Raw genomic sequence first — 13494 nt, 5'->3', positions numbered from 1 at the left:
AGCACAAGCACAAAGATTTTTTGGCGTGTAGCAAGTTCCAGTTGGAAAGCTTGAACTGTATTTATAAGACCCACATTCCTGTAAAAAAAACCATCATGAACCACTCTGCTTCAGAAACAAAACATATATTAACTATGAAGAAAAAAAAAATTGATTACAGAAAAAATGATAATCTTGCTTAGCACAAGTTATTAAAAAAATAAATATGACCAGAGTTGAGGGGATGGAGAGTAAAATTATGCCAAACAGTGAGACGCATCACGTCTCTAAAAAATTAAACATGTAGAGTAGAATATATTTACTCAAGTGAGAAATGTTTTCATTTTTACTGTAGAAAAATAATACACTAGATAATACTTCTCTAATACATTGTATCTACATTCAGCTGATTTTTGAAAGGTATTTTAATAAAACAAATTGTTAGATATCATCAATTCAATAACAATTTTAAGATATTAAATTTTTCTTGTACTCTAGATCACTTAGCCTACAAGGATAAATTAGACCACCTGCAAAGCTTTCAACCAGACAATTGCAGATTTATCACTCACTTCCTTTGGTTAAGAAACATACACACAAAAAAAAGACATGAGAAAGGCAAATAATCTTTCCTTTTAGCCACCTAAAGGAACCAAGAAAATATTTTTAAAGGTATGCATTAAAACAAGTTTCCTTTGTACAGAGTATATTCTGTGCAATCCACTAAGGCAACAATAAAAGTCTTTCTGATGATGGAAAAGAGTTCTGTCAATAGTTACCTTCACAATTAAACTCTGATCTCTGTCCTTAACTTTAAAATTCCATAAATACGAGGCACCAACTAGAAAATAAGTAACCCCAAAACTAAAAAATTAATCCTTCCACCACTTTGAATAAAGGCCCCACATTATATCTTAAGTGAAAGGGTTTTAAAAAATTATTTAAATTAAATTATTTCAGTCTAGTAATTACTCCAGCACCTTATCGACATTTCTAAATTCAAGCACAAATGTTACACATTTTAAAAATTCACTTGAAAAAAATTTTCTCTATTGTTAAACGGGGGAGAATTAATTTCTTGTGTGTTTGTATTTTTTTTTTTAATCCACATCAAAGTCTGGCACAACAATAAACAGAAAGAGTGCTAAGCATCCTCCTCAACTTCAAGGCACACAATTTTACACCTCAAACTTAACTTCTCTATATGAAAAAGACACATACATTTATCTTTTGGAGGAATGAATTATATCCTGCAGAACCCCCCTATTACTTTGGAATAAAAAGAGTAAAAGAAAAATTTATTATTTTAAACTGACAACAGCAAATGTTAGGGCAAATTCAATTTTAGGATTGAATTCTGGAAATTAAATTCTGATAATCTGCAAGAGTGAGAATGGAAGAGGAAGCAAAGACTTGTCTTATCCATGTCAGGTAAAACTACTGAGTCATTGTTTCCAAAGCAACATTTATTCTGTATATGCAAGACAGTCAATCACATCTGAAATACATCTGGCATAAAAACTACAAGTCCAAAAGTGGCCTGTTTTGCATCCCACCTCCAAATGACATACCCTAGCCCACCAACTCCATCTAAGTCTCCTTTGGGCACAAAAACACTAACCAACATTCTCAGCAAAATCCATCACAAACAGAAGACCTTTACAAATTCCAATTTAATATTCAGATTAGCACTATTTTGATATTCTTTCACTTGACAGCTTTTGCATGCCCAACACTGAGAAATAAAATACAAAAGGCAGTCTCCTCACCCACTGAGCAACTTATTTGCTTCTCCAAATACCTGCTGGTGTCAGAAAACAAATACTTTTTTTTTCAGAATTTAGCATTTTCTAGCCCTCATTCACCACTTCTTCACTGCAGTAGTGCTGAGGCAATTAAGGCAATAAGAACTTTGCCATGAAGAAAAAAATAAAAACATATAAATTTGACTCTCAAAAGCAAATATTGCACATACAAACAGACCAACCTGAATAAATCCATTCACATGCAGAAATAAAAACAACTAGCTGTGTGCTAATAGCTCCTAGCAATTTGAAAAGGCTAGTTATTTAGATGTCTCCTGAGTATCCAGGTGTAAATGCCCCTTGCTTAATGAAGGCAGCTTCTCAGAATTAAAACATAATTATGGTAAGTATTAGCACTGACTTTTAAAACAACAGAGAACAATTTCAGGAGAGTAGATGGCCTGAACATCCTACAATTAGCTTACACTGTTTTTTATTAAATCACAGCATTTTCAACAAAGAAGCCATTTCATAAGAAATTCTTTCACAAAGCATCTTGTTTTCTGCTCTTATTAAAACACTCCTCTTACAACTACAGTAATTACTAATTTGATAAAGTAACTGAAATTAAAAGTGCAATTTTGGCTACAGTATTCATACTTCACAAAAATCAGAACTGTGTAATTTGCCTCCCACGGTCCACTACCACCCAGCTATTTGTACAGTTTGTTAAAATCCATGACAGATATTGAAGAAAAGCTGAATTAAGTCTCCTGTGGAAAGGAGAATAAGAGCTTGTTAGGGCAACCACCAAAGAAAACAACAACAAACCAATATGTTGTAACATTGTTATTCTGTTCAAACTAATAGATTTAGAGAAAATAAACACTTCTTCATATTCCAGCTACATCAATTCAGCAATAAATAAGCGTGCCAGAATTTTCATTAAAATACTGTTACTTGAGATTAACTGAAAATGCAAGCCAGATTTTCATAAGGCTCCAATGTTTTTATTTTGTCTTCAATAAATACATAATTTTTGGGAAAAAAAAAAGACAGGTATCAGAGTGGTTTTGGCACGAGTAACTGACAAATATTTGAAGTTATTTCATGAAAATACTAAATAGCTCTTTTCACTACTCTTGCAGGTATATTAAAGCATCATTCACTTCAGGAAAACATAAGCCATCAGCAAAGATTTAAAAATGCTCTCTCTGTAGCATTTAGAGAATTCTGTCATACATACACGAAAGCCTCTGTATTCGATGCAGATGTTTGCATAAGAAGAGTTACTGGTGACGCTTGGCGCATTTACAATGTTACTACATAGATGAAGATATTGCTGCTTTGAAAGACAGAAGAGTTAATGAGACTCACTCCGTAGTTGCAGCTACAACACTTCGCTAGTGGAAATAAACAACCTCATTTGAATAGCATGAAGAAAACAGATGACCTAATGTTGACATATCTGGATAGACTGTTGCATCTCTGTGTTTTCTAAACCTCTTATTTCTTTCAGCTGTTTTTTGGCTGCATCTTGTCTGCCTCTTCTGCTACATCAGTGTCCCTACGCACATCAAGACGGGGCCTGTGACCGCTTCACTTATGCAGTACAGGTGGCTGTTCGGTAATTAAACCCAGCGAACGAGAAATCAGCTTTAACCAGTTTGCTAACGACTGCTTCAAAAGCTGGTAACCCCGGGCAGCTCCAGCAGCCCCCCCAGGGCCCCCTGGAGCGGGGGGAGGCACCCAGAGACCCTCCCCACCACGGAGACACCCCAGCCAGCGTGCCGGTGCCGGTGGTACCTGCGCGAGCGCCGCCGTCCCCGCCGCGCCCCGCCCCGCCCGCCCTCGCGCTCGGTGGCGTCACTCCACTCGCCGAGCGCTGGAAGGACCCTGGTATACGGGTGTCTGTGCGGTGCCTGAGCTTTCTTTCCGTCTGTAACCTTTGGAAAACAGGAGCGTTGAGTGAGTTACCCCTGCCCCGTGTGTTTCTGCCTGCGCGCGCTACCTCAGCACCTGAGAGCCCCGGTGCACCGAGTCAGGTTTTTCCTAGACGCGCCCTCATAAACCCCAGGCGCGGCTTCGGGCAGCCCGGCGGCAGGGGTCCTTCCCCCTCAGCGGAGCGAGGCGAGTGGCGGCCGCTCGGTTGATGTGAGTGTCTCCCGGCGGGGCCCCGCGCTCCCTCGGCCCGCTCCCAGCTCTGCCCTGGGTGGCCTCCTGCTGTCGCCCCTCACTGCTGGGGGCCGAGCCGTGGCGGTGGGGGGTGCCGGGGGCTTTTTTTGGGGGCGGTCCCTGGGGCCGGGTACTGCGGCGGTGGGCGTAGGGAGGCCGCTGCCCTCCCTCCGAAGGGAATTCCCCTGCAGCGGGGCGGTTGGGGGGGCGGGGAGGATGAGAGTCTCGTCTTAAGAGAAAAGAGGGTTATGTTAGTTGGTGTTTGATTTCTCCAAGTTTTTAAATCATGGGGCTTTATTTGCGCTGTAGCTGTAGGGTGGCATTGCAAATACAGATACCGCACTTTGCGAGGAGGAAGTATGCAAGTGAATTGGTTCTTCTGAAATCAGTTGTGTGCCTTTATTCAGCCCATTGATTGAAATGACAGTTTGAAAGTGTTGTAACGATGTGCTGTTGAAGAAAATGCAGTAGCAGTCTGGAAAGTGCAGGCATGAATGGTTATGACAAATGGAAGAAAATGCTTTGTGGGTTTTTTTGGTAAATAGCATATATATTCGTCATGCCTTTGTATAGATTTTAGTGAGTGAAAAACAATAAAACTAGATGTTTGGTCTATCCCCAGTAGAGATACTTGCAGGATTTGACATACAGTATGTAACTTGTACAGGGATGCATGGATTGGATAACGGGGATGAACTTCTGATTTATTGCTTGTTAGGTTAGGTTACGTTACGAGTCCACAGCTATCCAGCATATGGCAGTGTTACCTAAATACTGTATACCATGAGCTAATCAGTAACTGGTTTTGTGCTGGGCTTAGAAGTTGGCAAAATGGAGAGAATTCTGCAGCATAAGTAACCCTTGCACTTCCTGCTGTTTCTTTAAATCAGTTGTTTTTTTTTAAGGCAGTTACCGTTTTTCACAAATAATTTTGCAATTTGGGAAATCTGTAGTACAGTGAGGCAGTAGTGATTAAATACAGTATTCTGGTTTTGTATACACTTACAGTTCACTTACTGTATTATTCTCCAGTTATGTTTAAATAACTACATTATTTGGCAGGCCTATTGGAAAGTAAGCTCAAAATCTATAAAATGAATCTTTTTTTGTACTAGATATTATTAAAAGGGATAAGGCCTTGTAAATTAACAACAGATGGAACTTTGTTAAAACTTACTAAATAGCAGAGTGGGTTTGTTTTGGTTTGGGGGTCTTTTTTGTTTGCTTTTGTGTTGTTTAAGCTAGCCTCAAGCATCTTTGCTTGTCAGTGTAGCTTTGTGATCATATGTTCTCTGCACCCTGTCACAAGTTAACAATATATTCTTGTTCTGGTAATTTTCACTCTAAAGAATTTAAAGAAATATATTGGTGAGTTGCTTTGATATTTTAGCAGCACTGAGAACTGAAGATACAAGATGTTGAAGGCAGAGTTACTTAAGTAAAAACTATTCTTAAAACTATGTTCAGTAAATTTGAGCTCTGAAACGTCTATTTTCAGTTGTAATATATTGAGGTACAGAACTCTCAGTTGGCATGAAGCTTTAAAAACAGTTTATGGAAATATAGCAAAGATGTCTCAAACTATTTCTATGCTTTCATTATACAACACATTTTTTACTACAGAATTGGGGTAGTTTCTATTATCAGATAGTAAGAGATAACATCAGGTAGTAATCAGCTGTAGAGATTTGTGTGTTTTCTTTCTCAATCAGTGGGCTTCTTGGAAAACTGCTGCTTTGTTTAAATTTACTAATTAGCATTAAAATTAAAGGAGAAAAGTACTATTTTGTCAGCTTTTTTTTCTTACCACTGTCTCCCGCACACCTTCCCCAACATTAAAGTAGAAAAAATAAATTTATGGATGTTATATTTCTCTGATATTTTCTGAAAAAGCCCTAATTAGTCACAGAAGTAGCTTGTATTCTGGAGGATAAGAACTCGAATAATGACATCAGAATGAAGAGTGGATCCTGAATTGTCAAAAGAAAAATGGATTCAGATGTGAAAAAGGAGATGAGTATTAGCCAAGACCTGTCTAGACCAAGAGTGAGCAGAAAAAAATGAACTCTTGAGTGCCTATAAATCCCACCTACTTTACAGATGCCCATAAGCATACCGGGGAAATATCTATATAAAAAAGAATAATGACAAGTAGTTGTAATAAGGATTGATCAAGTGTGTAGCAAGACAAGTCTAGTATTTACCACAATGTTTTAGAGCTTTTCTGATTATGATTTGATTGCTGTATGTCACGGCTGCCATGTGACATTTGCTTCTTCTAAGGGAGTGTTTCCTAAAGCGTCAAGAATGTCAAATGCTAGAAAACACAGATACAACTGAGGAGTCAGCATAGAGGACAGCTGCTGGGAACATCAGATGGAAGCCAAGTAAATAGCATCTTTTGTTTCTTGTAGTGATACGAATTGTATTATGTCAGTCCAGCAGAGACCCCGAGAAACTCCTGTTCTCCTTCTGAACAGTTACCTATGCAGTTTTTATTACAATCATCAAGAAACGTTTCACTTGTTTGATTTCCTGTCATACTGGAGGTGAGGGGGAAGTCAGTGTTTAGATTTCATTTCTGTGGTTGCAGTAGTATTAAACTGGAGAGGGGGACGAAAGAATGTCTCTGATGGCTTTTTCCCCCCCCCCCAAGTAAGGGAAGCCATCCTTACCCATAACTTATACAGTTTCAAAAAGATTCAGATACTTCTCAAACATTCTTCTGCTTTCATTATTTATTTATTTATTTTTAAAAATAGATATATATGTTGTGCTTGGGAAAAAGTGCTTTCCTTTGAAATAATTCCTTTATGGAAAACTTGAAAAATTGTTTACTGACAAGGCTTGGTAACTACAAATCAGAGAGTCATCAGATATAGTTTTCACATTTTCTTTTTTTTTTGGAAAACAAGAAAATGCAGTACTTTCTGCTTTGTGACATTGGAAGTCAATTTCTTCAGAATGAGTGTAAAATTTTATTTCACAGGTGGTTTATTTATCCTGCTTTCACAGTTAGCAGAGTTTTGATGTGTTTTGTCTTCCCACATAATCACACTTGAATATGTGGAAATAATACTATTAGAAGGGTAGGTTTTACTACATTTTTTTTTTTTTTCAAGTTAAATAAAATGTAGAGATATAAAAGAGAAATATTTTTGGCTTTTTAATTCTGGGTGTAATGGAAAGACCTTAGCAGAAGAGGAACAAAAGATCTCGGGTTCATTTTCATCTATTGTACTTCAGTCACTTCTGGCAGATGTTTGCTTAACCTGTTTTTAAAACGTTTCAGTGATGGATATTCCACAACTGCCTTAGGCAGCTTGTTTTGTCCTTTACTCGTACTTGAAAGTTTTCCAAAAGTCTCACTTAAATCTTCTTTGCTTTTTCCTGTCTGCAGTAGACCTGGTGAACAGTTTAGTCCCATTCTCATACCAACTAGTTTTGCCTTTGAAGAATGAAACCAAGTCTCCCATCTATCTTCTCTTCTATAGACTAAACAACTACACTTCTTTCCGACTTTTTGATCTTCTTTGGAGTGTATTTGAAATGTTGAGAGACAGGAAAGGAGTATCTGAGCAAAAGCAAATTTCTGGCACTTGTTGGGGGGGAGTCTTGAGTATGCATGAGTGCAATGTGGATATTACTTGGGAAGCCTCTTGAGCAGCTGAGACAGTTTGCCAATAATGCAGTGTGCTAGTCAGGCCTTTCTTCACTTGCCACCTCCTGTCTAACTCACTTCTTTTCTAGAGAAATTACAAGTTTTGAGCTGATTTTTTTTTTTTCTTTAAACTGGAGGGTAGAGGCATGGTAAGGGAATAGATTGATACCCAGGTGAGAAGTTGTTCTCTGCAATGTTTGTAGTGTGGTTTTGTGTTAATTCATTAAATCACTAGTTAGTTGTCTTGATGCTTTTTGAGCCATAGTCTTCTAATGGTGAAGTCCATAACAAGTGTGAAACATTTTTCAAGCAGGCATTTCGCTTCTGCAAATGTAGTCCCTGTGGTTCCAGTGTGTTGGATAGATCTGATAGGCAGAACAAGAGAAAGCACTTTGTTAAGCATATTAAAAATGTGCTGGTTTGTTTGGGTACTATGATGGCTCCAAATGTTTTGAGATTGTCACCATATATTTGAGTATTCCTAACTGTTGAAGCATGCATGTTTGCATTTAAATAAGAAAAGTTCCTGGCCTGAACATGCTCTCTGCTTCCAACAAATGCTTGTGAATTCAGTATGGTTAGAAATTTATAATCAATTACAAGTATGGTTTTAGGAACAGCAATTGCTGTTATTCCAGATAACAAAATTCATGTCCTAAGTCCCCTTTAAGTTTTCGACATTTGTGGGGGTTTTTTTGCTTCCTTATCTTTTGTCAGAATACTGTCAATTGGTCAGTGGCTGTCTGGTATAGAAAATGAGGAGGGAATGTTTGTCCAAAAAACCTTTATTGTCCATATGGAGTGTGAACATAATTAAGAAAGGTATGAATTCATTTTAAAGGGATAAGTGAAGGACTCAATACTGCCCAACGAGATGAAAGGTAAGGTTTATCTTGAGTTACGTTTACAACTTAGACTCATGGTAGTTTGAAATTTTATTTATTTTGATGATTGTTTCAATGGGGGTCTGTAACAGCAGCTGTAATCACGTGTTGACACTTGATGTGTCTGAAGAAAATGATTTTGATACCTTACTAAAATGGGAATTGGATAAATTCCTTATTGCTATGTACAATTTTCAAAGAGAAATTGTGGGAAAGAGATACATTCTGCTGACCTAGCTTTTACAATTTGTGTTACACTGCAAACTTCATATGCAATTCTAAAATTCTTATGCTATTTTATATAAATTAGCAGCCTAGAAACTGTGGCTTGACTTAAAAAAACTGTAGAGTGGGAAACTTAAACTAGCATTCATATTAAAAAGCAATATATGCTGCCTGTAATTATCATTTGTTAGACATAATTAATGTGGAAGAACCCATTCTTATTTCCTCAGAATGCTGGATAAAAACCTGACAGAGATTCTGTGCTGAATTAGAGGAAAAATTTAATTCCTCTTATAACTGCTCCCCTGATGTGTTGTCTCATCCTAATTATCTGAAAGCAGATTCTGAGATGTTTTTTACATTTGAAAGCAGCTGGCAATGCATAAAACATCATCAAAAATTGCCTTGAGTTAGCAAATCTCTTCTTTCAATCATTTGGTACAATCTTTTGGCATGAAGCTTTTTTAAAATACTTTTTTAAAAAAAATACTTTTATTTCCATTTCCTTCCCATCAGGAGCTTTCCCAACATGACTTAAACTGAGTATGAGTTAATAGTTTAAAGATTAGTCTCTGACTTCAGGACCCTCTCTCGGAAATGATCCATGGCTACTGGATCTGGTTTCTACCCCAGTGTGTTTCTCAGTTACAGTTTAATATGCAGCTTTGTAGTGGCATCTTGTTTCAGACTCTGAAGATAAGTGAGCAGATCATTTCAGCAGCTCAGTTGGCCATGACAGCTAAGGACTGCTATTTCCACAAGAGTGCACAGGCTTGAGCATGGAATGCAAGAAGCACTATGTTTGGCTTGATAGCACCTGCTCTGGAGTGAAGGCTCAAAGTTCACATTCTTGCTTATCCTACTGTAACATTTGAAGCCTTCTGTGTGAAGTGTGCTAGTAATAGGTAACAGTCACACACTACGGAAGTCACTGTTGCCAACTAGGATACAACACTGAATTATACATTAGGGAAGTTAATATTTTCTTAGGGGTTGAATTACCCTCCTACGTCACAGTGACTAAGTAATTTCACATCCATATGTCTGTCTATAAAATAATGCTAATGATAAGAACTAGGCCCAGTTTGGTTTTTTTACTTCACATACAGCTTATAATTAAATTTCTCTGCAATTTTATATGCAAACTGCCACTTTCTGAAGATGCTAAACCAAGATACCCTAATTGAAAATTAGTTTTTAAAAAATGGTTGGCTTTTTAATAGAATAAATTGGAACACAGCAAGATTATAATTAAGCTCAATTTGTCTTTAACTTTGGAAATGAAAGAAGCTTTGAATTCGTAGATGAAATATGGCCATTCTCTGAAAGCTACTTGGAGGATTTTTCTGTCAGATACTGTCAGTCTGAATAGCTGACATCAGCTGTGTCAGTGTCCAAACTGAATGCACAAGGGTTTTAGTTAAGTTTGTGTTTTTTTTTCTCTCTGCAGAGATCTAGTATTAAAAGATGTGAAAGTAATTTTCATCATAGAAGTTTTAAAAGCTGTGAACCCCAAATGCTTCTAATTGAATACAACTATAGGACTGCCTACTTGCTGGATACCATCAAATAATACAGTATTACTGTGTTTTCTCTCACGCAATGATTTAAGTATTTATAGAAGTTGTGATCCAGAAGTTTGCCTAGACTGACCTTCTATTGACTCAATAATCATTAACTCAGTAACTGTTCTGGACTGTGCCCAAAGGACTACTGAGGGTAGTTACTTTGAAATTGACTTACCCAGTGCTCATGAAACCAGATACTTAGTAACAGTGATGTTCTTAACTTAGTTCTTTCCAGTACCAGTACGGGAACATTTTTGTGAGAAGTTAGTCATGAATATATGCAATGCTAAATTAAAAGAGGGGAGAAGAAGAAAGTGGGGGCACTGTCCTGTAATACCTAGATTTTTGAAAGGATGCTAAAAGGTACTATGAAAAACTCCTAATGTTCCCCTCTAGTTTAGAATATAGATAACAACTCAGGCAAAACCAACCCTTTCAAGATCATTCTGTTGGGTTTGGGAAGGTAATTTCTTTGTCAGCTAGAATAATTACAGTAATTGAAAGTGTCCTCTTTTTTTTGCATGGGATTTACATTTTATCATCAATCTTGACAAACTGATTTGGTTGTCAAAATTTGAAACAGGTGTATAAAATCTGAGTGATGGTTTTCTGTTAATAAGAATTAAATGTTTCTCATTTTAAGGAGGAGAAAACTTAATATTAGCAGCATTTGCTATACAGGAAAATGTGGTGTGGCTTTTTGTATACAAAGGACATCTTTCTGAAATAGAAGATCCAAATAGCTACATAGTTTAACAACCATTTGTTGGATGTTCATGCCAGCAGAAGTAAAGCTGGCATTTTGATTTCAAGTATCCTGTGAATTGTTTGTGCACTTTATTTAGAAATGATTGACAAGTAGTTGCTGTATAGTCTGCTTCAGAAATTGGCTCGTTTTCCTGCTGAGAATAATCAAGTCTTAATCTGCAGAAATGGAAATGTATGGGAAACTTTTTCTTCAGTGCTCCTTTTCTTTGTTTCCAAAAGGGAAAAAATATTCTGTAAATTTCAACCACACATTAGAATAATGCATCCAAAAAGGAGTTAGTTACAATGCTTAGCAGTTATATCCTGAGATTTTTTTCTAAGTAGATGAGAAGCTTGCTAGAAATTGAGTCTCTTCACTTTGTACATAATGACAGGAAAGACCTATGTTTTGAGGCTGATGCCAGGAATATGCTGTGGTAGATCCTGCTGGCGAGTGGTTTTGAAGTGACCTGTGACTGCTTGTGGGTGCTGAGGATTAGTTGTTATCAGTCCACTTGAGATTTGAAAGTTAGTTTAGACATCTCACTCCACAGCTGAATAAATAATTGTTCTCTGTGCAGGGTAGGTTAGGTATCTTCATAGGAAACTTACATTAAGATATCCACAGTGGAAAGTATGATTATTTGTGTGATGAATGAAACTGGGTTGTTGAATGTGTGTGGAAGGGTTTTGCCTCTAAATAAGATACTACAACTTTGAGCTCAAAGTTTGGGGAGGACTACTTTTCCCCCTAAAGCTTTGTTTGACAGCTTTGTTTCTCCCCATTAAGAGATGTTTCCCATTAGTCTTGCATAGATTACACACAGACACGCACATTTTCAGGTTTAATTTTCTTCAGCTTTTTTTTAATCCACATAAAAGAATACCTAAAAGTTTCTGCCTAAATAAATACCAGCAATTGTTAATGCAGTTGGAGTTAGGAGAACACTGATTCTTCTGCTCTGCATCTGCATGTCAGCTAAATACTTTTGTGCATAAATAATGGTTTGGTTTTTTTTACCTTAACACTTGATATAACTAAATATTTAAATCTTGTTTTCTTTTAGTTGTGTGACAAGATACTACATTTCAAGATTCTTTTTTACTGCAGTTGAACTATGTAAGATAACTTGCAGGCAGGTTTCAGACATTAAGAGTACTGTAAATTAAAACTGAAAAGAGGAATAAATGTTCCTGTGGCCTACCTAACTAAAACCATTATTTTGCAGACTGTTGCTGACAAAATACCTTGCATAATGGTATTTCAGAATTCTTCAAGTTTCTGAAAAGAAGAATTATTTGAAGTGTCTTTTTGCAGCTAGGGTTTTTGACAAGGATTATTATCCTTATCCCTCTGACAGACACAAATGGAAAAGACTGGATTTTCAGATATGCTTTTAGAATATGAGACCTGGGTGAGAGGGAGAGAGGGAGAAAGATCTTTCTTCTTTACCTTTTTGTAACTGCTGTGCTTGTTCTTATTTGGGAGTGTAGTGTGAATACTCACTTTTTCAGGATAAAGTTACAAAAATCAATAAAATACTGCATAAACAGTGTTCTACTTGGTATCAGCAGGTAGATTTCAGTGCTGTTCTGATTATTCTTTTGCTGTCTGATTTATGGGTAATCTACACTGTAGTTATTACATCAATCCAAAGCTTTCACTCCCCAGTGAAACCCTAGAGGGTGAACTGTAGTACAGATTCTTCCAGTTCCTGTGGTGTATGTTGACCTTGCAGGCTTGTCCAGATGCAGCTGAGTCTGCTTATATTTCTGAATTTATAGGCATATGTGTATCTGTAATTGTAAAGTCTATCACCTGTTGAGGAAGTTTTATGAGGATATTTTGAGGAATGAGTAACAGCTACTTTGTTTGTTTGTTCGCTGTTTCTTTGGGTTTTATAGTCAGTCATAGCTACTGGGTATGCTGTGCTCAGAAAATTAAGCTTTTAAAAAAGACAACACAAAACCCTGACATTTTTTAATGTAAGTTTTCTGTTCCAAAGAATTTGATTTATTTTGGGTTTGGAAATAAATGCTTACGGTCAGAGAAACAAGGTAGCATGTTGTGGCTTTTGCATCTTTTCCATTGTTGGATTTCTGTGAGAATTCCTTCTGCATGTGGTGATCATTTGCTATGAGATTCTGAAAGAACTATTAAAATATTAATGCAGTGGGATCCGAAAGATACAGACTGCTGAAAAAATACATAAAGCTGTCCAACTGTTTTGGCGTATGAGTTGCTACTTAAATTTCAGACTGCACTATAAAGCACAACCAGATGATCTTTTCTGAACTTCCAGGGGACCTGGCAGAACAGTGGGTGTGTAGCCTGTTGAGGCTAAGTCAGGCAGTGCCAAGAAGTTGCTTTTCTTAAATCATGTTGTGAGCCATCCATGTCTATTGAATTACTGGGATGTCTTCTGAGATTAATAAATTAAGTTACATACAATTTTGTGTGCTGTCTTTGTTAATGAAAATTTTTGGTAGTTCTAGAGGCAACAATTTTA

Source organism: Chaetura pelagica, unplaced genomic scaffold (genome assembly GCF_000747805.2).
Source record: "Chaetura pelagica isolate M959 unplaced genomic scaffold, ChaPel_1.0 scaffold88, whole genome shotgun sequence".
Taxonomy (NCBI): Eukaryota; Metazoa; Chordata; class Aves; order Apodiformes; family Apodidae; genus Chaetura; species Chaetura pelagica.
Note: the sequence above shows the minus strand (reverse complement) of the source record.